Here is a 10,000-nt window from a genome sequence, read left to right on the forward strand (position 1 = left end):
GTACAATACATGCACAGACCCAATCTACTGGTACCAATGACAACACAAAACACACATTAAACAATCTCACCAACCATTCAAGTACAGTCACACCCCCTTCCTTCAACATCTCAGCTTTCACACCATCCATACCAGATGCTTTTCCTACTCTCGTTTCATCTAGTGCTCTCCTCACTTCCTCTATTGTAATCTCTCTCTCATTCTCATCTCCCATCACTGGCACCTCAACACCTGGAACAGCAGTTATATCTGCCTCCCTATCATCCTCAACATTCAGCAAACTTTCAAAATATTCCGCCCACCTTTTCCTTGCCTCCTCTCCTTTTAACAACCTTCCATATCCATCTTTCACTGTCTCTTCAATTCTTGCGCCGGCCTTCCTTACTCTCTTCACTTCTTTCCAAAACTTCTTTTTATTCTCTTCATATGACTGACCCAGTCCCTGACCCCACCTCAGGTCAGCTGCCCTTTTTGCCTCACGTACCTTGCGCTTTACTTCCACCTTTTGCTCTCTATATTTTTCATACTTCTCTATACTATTACTCTGCTGCCATTCTTCAAAAGCCCTCTTTTTCTCTTCCACTTTTACCTTCACTCCTTCATTCCACCATTCACTGCCCTTCCTCATGCTGCCTCCAACAACCTTCTTGCCACATACATCACTTGCAATCCCAACAAAATTTTCTTTTGCTAACTTCCACTCCTCCTCTAAATTACCAGTTTCTCTTACTCTCACCTCGTCATATGCCATTTTCAACCTTTCCTGATATTTACTTTTTATCCCCGGTTTTATTAGCTCTTCAACCCTCACTAGCTCCCTTTTACATCCACCTACTCTATTCCCCCACTCTTTTGCTACAACCAATTTTCCTTCCACCAAACAATGATCAGACATACCGTTAGCCATACCCCTAAACACGTGCACGTCTTTCAATCTTCCAAACATTCTTTTAGTTATCAACACATAATCCATTAATGCCCTTTTTACTACTCTTCCATTTGCCACTCTTACCCATGTATACTTATTTTTATCTTTCTTTTTAAAAAAGCTAGCACTTATTACCATCTCTTGTTCAACACATATCTACCAGTCTCTCACCACTCTCATTTTCACCTGGTACGCCATATATATATATATATATATATATATATATATATATATATATATATATATATATATATATATATATATATATATATATATATATATATATATATATACATATATATATATATATATATATATATATATATATATATATATATATATATATATATATATATATTATATATATATATATATATATTATAAAAATGCATGCAGTTATGTTCCATATTTCTTAGTTAGAAACCTGGAATTTCAACAGGATTATGTCAACTAAATTTCCTTCTACATCTTTCTCAGAACATACAATCCAACTCAATGAAATTCGATAAAAGTTCATTTCGTTTTATAAACACGTGTTTCTTTTGTGGGCAATTATTGCTAAAATATCTTGACCTCCAGTTGCTTTCAGTGACAACACTTCGTGTATTTTTGTTTGGACTATAGAGAGAGAGAGAGAGAGAGAGAGAGAGAGAGAGAGAGAGAGAGAGAGAGAGAGAGAGAGAGAGAGAGAGAGAGAGAGAGATTCATGGTTATAGCGTGGAAGAAGTGGCCCTTCTATTACCGACAAGAGTAATGGTGGTTTTGTGCTCACGATGGCTATAAAATGTGTTTCTTTACTTTTTATTAGATTTATGAGTTTTTATTACAGGAGAACAGTGGTCGATTGATATTAAAAAAAATATGCTCGTGCATTTTATTGATGTTCCAATCAGTAGCTGTGCAAATAAAACTATCACATCAAAGTGTTTATATATATATATATATATATATATATATATATACATATATATATATATATATATATATATATATATATATATATATATATGTATATATATATATATACATGTAAAAATACATATAATATGCACATATATATATATATATATATATATATATATATATATATATATATATATATATATATATATATATATATACGCACACACACACACACACACACACATATATATATATATATATATATATATATATATATATATATATATATGTCTGTATTTTAGGTGAAACTACTCGTTCTGCTATACTTTCTTCGTTAATTGTCTGATGACATATAGTACAATAATGGCTAAAAACACATGATTGCTGGCTTAATTTTTTTTTTCAAACAATTATTTCCAATAGAAATCAATGAAATTCACACGATGGATTCCCGAAGCCCATGAGCACGTATTCACTCATTTTTTAGATATTTGTAATGGAATTTAGTGAAAAGGTTATAACTCCTAACACCAGAAATGAATACAAATTAATCGTTCACAATATTATAAGAAATATTTACAAATTAACTCTCACTTTACCTTTGAGGAGAGTCGTGGCTGCCGTGAGGGAGGCAAGAGAGGAGGAGGAGGATTATCATTATTAAAAGTAGATTTACCAGCACAATGAGTCAAGGTCAACTCTTACAGAGCTGGCATATAGGTGGGAGTTACTGTTTGGAAGGAGAATCTCCCTCCTGAACCACAATTTGTAGAACATCTGGATTTCTCTCTTTTTGACAATGTTTACCACCACTCCATTAACCGAATCACTCAATTTATGCTTTCTTGACACTTGGCCTTATTTTACTTTTATATTCAGTTTAATGAGGAATTGATCTAGATATGACTGATTTGGCCTCTTCTTTAAAATGCTAAGAAATTGGAGCAAAAATCACATGAACACTTCGTGAATACCATGTGACTGATTTCGTGCTAGGCTAGTTACTGCTTGTCCACAAGATGTGTATACAGATGGAAATTTTATCTTAGACACCAATACAATCCTTGTAAAATTATTTGAATCATAAAGCTCACAAACCGATTTGTCCGTATTCTATAAACTAAGACCCCCCAGATGCTGAAGCCTTGTTAAGGATGTGGGGCTTAGTGCTTATCAGCTGGGCTCTAATGAACAGTGGGAACTGCTTTCCCAATGGACCTCGGTGCCCAATTGTTGATCCAACTAAATCAGTCAGTACTTTCTCTTTTCTATTTGGTTATTTCTTTTATTATCCCATCTCTTCCTTTTGGGCTTGAACTTGTTGACGACTTTGGTTGTTTGATTATACTTTGGCTGCTTCTTTGGATTTGGCACAATGTGGGATGGACGCCACTCCATCTCACCATGTACCAGTTTAGACGCCATCACCCTCTGGCAGACCCCATTGAGTGCTGTTCAGGTCTGTTAAGAGTCGGGCTCCAGTGATCCTGTTTTAAGTCACCCATATTTGCGGGTAATGGGTGACGCTAGGCATTGGAGTCCCCAGTGGGAGGGGCTAACCTCCCCCACTGACCAGTGTACGCCCACCTTAAGAGAGGCAGCCCCCCTCTAATAGAGGACTGGTCCCTGCTGAAGCCTCTTCTCTTGTTGGGCCACAAGGGATAGGAGGACTGACATCCTGCGATAAGAGGTGGATAACCCAGCTTGCTCTTTCAGAAAAAACCAACCCCTCTGTTGACGACCTGGAAAATACAAACATGGACCTCGGTACAGACAGCTCTAACTCGGGCTCTAATATCGTAACATTAGAACCTTACTCACGTCATATGAAGAATGATAAGAAAACACTAGAGAAGAAGAGAATGACAGTGAGAAATGATGACAGTACAGAAAAATATAGAAAAGTAAAAGTATTACCTGGTCAATATGAAGTAATGAATTATGAAATTTTTTTATTTTGGAATTTGAAAATGCAAGACATGAACGTGTAAACGTTTTTATAGCTAACAGGGAAATAGTTGTTATATGTGGAGGGCAGCCAAAAATTCTTCCACAGGGAAATGGAAGTCTCTTGATAGAGACACTATCCCCAATACAAGGTGAAAGATTGAAAACACTCATCACAACATTCGATGGTCTTAGAGTCAAATGCGTTTCGCACCCCACTTTCAACCAGAGTAGAGGTGTGATTTATGCTCCAGAATTGCTGGTCATAGAGGAAAAAGAAATTGAGGATGAACTGAGGAATCAAGGAGTAGTAAAAGTAGTCAGAGTGAGAAAGAGAGTAGGAGAACAATGTATTCCTCTTGCTACTTTGATTATAACATTTGATCAATGCAGTTTACCAAATTATTATTATTATTATTATTATTATTATTATTAAATGCTAAGCTACAACCCTAGTTGGAAAAGCAGGATGCTATAAGCCCAGGGGCTCCAACAGGGAAAATAGCCCAGTGAGGAAAGGAAATAAGGAAATAAGGAGATAAGGAAAAATAGAACATTTTAGGAATAGTAACAATATTAAAATAAATATTTCCTATTTAAAATATAAAAACTTTAACAGAACAAGAGGAAGAGAAACTAGATAGAAAAGTGTGCCCAAGTGTACCCTCAAGCAAGAGAACTCTAACCCAAGGCAGTGTAAGACCATGGTACAGAGGCTATGGCACTACCCAGGAATAGAGAACAATGGTTTGATTTTGGAGTGTCCTTCTCCTAGAAGAGCTGCTTACCATAGCTAAAGAGTCTCTTCTACCCTTACCAAGAGGAAAGTAGCCACTGAACAATTACAGTGCAGTAGTTAACCCCTTGGGTGAAGAAGAATTGTCTAGTAATCACAGTGTTGTCAGGTGTATGAGGACAGAGGAGAATCTGTAAAGGATAGGCCACACTATTCGGTGTCTGTGTAGGCAAAGAGAAAGAACCGTAACCAGAGAGAAGGGTCCTATGTAGTACTGTCTGGCCAGTCAAAGGACCCCATAACTCTCTAGCGGTAGTATCTCAACGGGCGGCTGGTGTCCAGGCCAACCTACTACCTATAAAATGTTATTGAAGTTGGTTGGCCATCTTTGAAGGTGAAACCATATATCCCTTCACTATTGCAATGTTATCATTGCTAAATGTATGGCCATTTAAGCCAGAAATGGAAAGAAAAACTAAATAATAATCCAGCTATTTGTGCCATCTATGGAAAAAATAGTCATGGAGTATGTATAGAAAATCCAAATTGCATATATTGTGGAGAAGCACACCCAGCTACATCTAAAAGCTGTGTTAAGTTCATTTTTGAAAAAAATTCAGGTCATTAGGACAATGGAATCGGTTACTATTAGAGAGGCTCGTAAAAGAGCTCTTGGAAAACAGATAAGGCCAGGGCAACCTTTTCAATGGTTCTGAAGAAAAACTTGCCAAAGCACGCAGATGAAGAAACATATGAAAGTAGTTAAAGAGGTTGGAAGCCCCATTGAAAATCTATATCCATAAATTGTAGAAAAATCAAAGCAAATACCTAAAGATATGAAAGGTATTCAAAAGCCATCTACTCCCATTCTAAATACAGTAATAGTACAAACTTCTCTCAGGCCGTGTCCTTGCCTGATCTGATGGAGGTTCCACTTGAAACCAATTTACCTGGTGAATCTATTGTGGGGAAGGTATAAAAACCATACAGCTCACAACCTAATAATCGAAAAGCAAAGAGACCTCCACCTCTCTCGCCTCCTACCATAAGAAACATTAAAGTCACGACTTTGTTGATGTTTCTGATCAACTGGAAAGTAAATTGAATAAATCAGAAATTCAAGTCGAGGTCCACCATCATCCTCAGCAATTAGATCAAAAGGACACAAAGAAAGAGACGAACACAAAACCCAATATATCAAGATCCTCTCTATTGATAACGCCGGGAAATATTGTTAGATCAAATACTGCTAATGGGAAGACTTCATCCCAGGTGTCTTCCAAAAAATAAACCATAGTTTTTCCTCCATTCCGCAATGGAATTGCCAGGGTTTAAGGGCGAAATATGAAGAACTTAAGCTCCTCATACGTGAGCACTCCCCTATAACTGTATGTCTACAGGAGAGCAAGCTCGATGCTAACACTCCTTGTCCTCGAGAGTATGTTAGCTATAGGACACCATATGATCAACGAGCTGGGAGCCATGGGGGAAGTCTTGTGCACGTTCATCAAGATGTTTCCCAAATATCTTTGTCTATCTGTACCCCTCTGCAGGCAGTGGTTGTACAGATTGATGTAGGGAGAAAATGAAGAATCTGTTTTCTTTACTTGCCTCCAAATGATAAAATCTCATATGATAATAGAGTAGAGGTGATTAAACAACTTCCACAACCTTTTTTTATGTCAACAATTTTGGAGAATGAAGATGTAGGACTCCTTAATAATGGAGAGCCCACACATTTTCATGTTCAGACGGGTACCTTGTCCTGTATTGACCTATCAGTTGCAAGCTCTAACTGTCTTCTCGATTTTAATAAGAGAACATTAGATGATTGGCATACTAGTGATCATGAACCAATCATTATATACACCAACAATGGTCCACCTTTACAGAGATCGCCACGATGTAATCTTGATAAAGCGGACTGGGATAGATTTGAAGGAAATGCAGAACAGTTTGAAAGTGTTGATGTTGCCATAGACTTACTTAATAGAACTCTTCACACAGCAGTAGTCAATTCCATTCCCAAAACAACAGGGATATTCAAAAGACGACCATTCCCCTGGTGGTCATCAGAACTAACTGACCTGCACAGTGCACAGATCCACAAGAAAGTCTAATCCGATTATGCAGGCGCCATACTGAGGAAAATTTGGTCATATACGAGAAATGTAGAGCGCAGTTCCGTCGTGCCTTGAAAGAAGCTAGGCACCAGTCTTGGGTGTCATTTGTTTCCTCCATTAACAGTAGAACACCAACATCATCTGTATGGAGGAAAGTCAAAAAGATTGCAGGAAAATTCACCCCAAACCCACCACCAATGTTAAGGGTAAATGATCAGTATATGACTGGAGCAACCGAAGTTAGCAATGCCACGGCTGATTATTTTTAAAATGTATCATGCAAGTGTGAAGCAGCTCCTGGTCACCAGTATAGGAGCATTGAAGAAGAGAAGGTTTTAAATTTCGCAACAAGAAAGGAAGTTATACATTTCTTCGTTTACTGAAAGATAAATTGATTCTGCACTAGCTACGTGTAATGATGCAGCCCTTGAACCCGATGGAATTCCATATGCAATGATTAGACACTTGCCTTTTAATACAAAGTTATTTATTTTTAAGCATCATTAATAGAATATGGCATGATCATAGTTATCCAAGGGTTTTGGAACTCACCATTATTTTAGTCTTTTTAAAACCGGGTAAGGACAAGTTTTTAATAGCAAATTATAGGCCAATTGCATTGACATCTTGTTTATGTAAAATCATGGAGAAGATGGCCAATGTAAGACTGATATGGTACCTTGAAAAGAAGGGTATTTTATCACCCATTCAATGTGGATTCAGAAAAATGCACTCAACGACTGATGTGTTGATACGACTTGAGTCCTCTATTTGTGAAGCCTTTACTTCCAAACGGCACCATGTTAGTCTTTTTTTTACCTTGAAAAGGCATATAATACCACATGGAGATACGGTATACTTAAAAGAATTCATGAGTTTGGATTAAGAGGAGAGCTACCACTTTTTATGCAGTCATTTCTTTCACATAAAGTTTTTCAAGTGAGAGTTGGGGAAACTCTATCAGAGTAAATGCCAGGAAGAAGGAGTTCCTCAGGGTAGTGTGCTGAGTGTAACCCTTTTTTTCACTAGCCATTAATGGGATATCCTTAGTCATTCCCCAGGGATATTCTCGCAACATTATTTGTGGATGATGTCTCCATATCATTTGCTGGAGCTAGAAGGGCAATGGTTGAGAGAAAAATACAACTCTAAATTGACAAAATTATCAAGTGGGCCGATATGAATGGATTTAAGTTCTCGACAAGTAAAACGACAATTGACCATTTCTGTCGTATCCGGGGATTACATCTAGACCCGGATATATACATCAAAGGTCAACGGATCCCATGTGTAAGTGAAGCTAAATTTTTAGGGTTGATATTTGACTGTAGGCTTACATGGGTTTCTCACTTAAAAGTGTTAAAAGCTAAATGTCTTGAGGCTCGGAATCTTTTAAAAGCATTGTCTCATACATCATGGGGGGCAGACCTCAATACTATTTTAAAATTATACAAGGCATTGATTTTTTCCAAAATTGGTTATGGATGTGAAATATACTCCTCAGCCACCCTAAGCCAGTTAAAAATATTAGATTCTATACATCATGCTGGTATTAGATTGTCCACAAAAGCGTTTAGAACCTTACCTATCACAAGTCTCCTTGTTAATGCTGGGGAGTTGCCTCTGGAACTTTACCGAATTTCTTCTATTATTCGGTATTGGTTTAGATTGCAAAGACTCCCTAATTATTTAGCCTTTCAGACTGCAAGCCTTGTAAGGCACTCAGCATACTTTGAGTTGGACCCAAAATCTCTTCAACCTTATGGCTTTCGGGTGAAACAATTATTAAACAGTCTTGATATAATTAGAATTAAGGTGTTTCCATTCAAGGTATCATCAACGCCCCATTGAATATTACCTCACTTATCTTTTTGTAAATACTTTATTGAAGTTAAGAAGAATATGACTGACTTAGAATCCAGGTCGCTTTTTATGGAACATGTTGCAGAACATAGGGGATCGACTTTTATATATACTGATGGCTCCATATCTGACGCTGGCGTTGGATTTGGAGTACATAGTAAGGATTTTAATCGTAGAGGTGCATTTCCTCTAACAGCTTCCATATTTTCTGCCAACTGTATGGCATACTAACCGCTATTGAGAAAATAGCTTTGAAAAAGGAGGGTAATTTTACAATTTTTAGTGATGCAAGGAGCGTTCTTCAAGCTTTAGGAGTTTTTAATTCTAGTTTTAAAGATTTTAGAATGGCTTTTCATTATTGGACGGAGAGGTATAACAGTTCGATTTTGTTGGGTTCCAGCACATGCAGGTGTGTCTGGGAATGAGAAGGCAGATTTACTGGCGAAGAATGCGGCATTCGAGTTGCTACCAAGGAGGTATCCCATTCCCTGTAATGATTTCCTACCTTACATCAAGAAATTGGTTTGTAATAAATGGCAACAGCACTGGGATAGTCTAGATGGCAATAAAATGAGGGAAGTAACAAATGTCATATCACCTTGGAGATGTAACATGATGTCCCGAAAATGGGAGACGACACCGTATTGATCACACTCGGTTGACACACGAGTTTCTGCGGAAGGGCCAACACCAACCGTATTGCGACGACTGTTAAGTACTTTTAATAGTGAGGCATTTGTGGACCGAATGCCCTAATTATAATAACTTAAGAAATAAATATTTATTTGAGGCTTGTGGTGAGGATGGCAGGTTCATCCTTGCCAAGATTCTTGGACATGATGTGTCCTACTATGCGAGCGGCATTTTTAGATTTATTTCAGATGCAGGTCTTTTGAAAACTATTTAACTTCTATAATGACATTCAACTTTTATAGTTTTAATTGAATATTCTTTTAATTTTTATATGAATAAATGATATCGGCTTCAATGACCTTAGATGTCAGAATGCCAGAAAACCTTAAATCAATCAATCAATCTATAAACCAAGTTACTACTATATGTATTGGCAAATGTATATATATATATATATATATATATATATATATATATATATATATATATATATATATATATATATATATATATAATCCCTTTCCGACTCCGACTGGGGATAACTTAACCTAGCTACCAAGGAATACTGACCCCCCCCCCCCCCGTAGACCGCCGTATCCTAGGCTTACCCCAATGTTAAAATTCAACCCTGCGTTGCTGCCCAACCGGCTTCACCCCGGGCAAGGTAACACTAAATCATAATCATTTATAAATCGTAAAACTAGCTTCATAATATTTTATGTCACACATCTATAAACAACAATTTCTACATTAATAAAATCGATTTGACAAGTAAATACGAACGTTTACGCCTGTCTCAACCAACTACATCCTCCCAAAAATTTTGAGCAAAACAAAATTTGAAAAAGGATGAACATTTCTCTCCTC

Source organism: Palaemon carinicauda, chromosome 8 (assembly GCF_036898095.1).
Source record: "Palaemon carinicauda isolate YSFRI2023 chromosome 8, ASM3689809v2, whole genome shotgun sequence".
Classification (NCBI taxonomy): domain Eukaryota; kingdom Metazoa; phylum Arthropoda; class Malacostraca; order Decapoda; family Palaemonidae; genus Palaemon; species Palaemon carinicauda.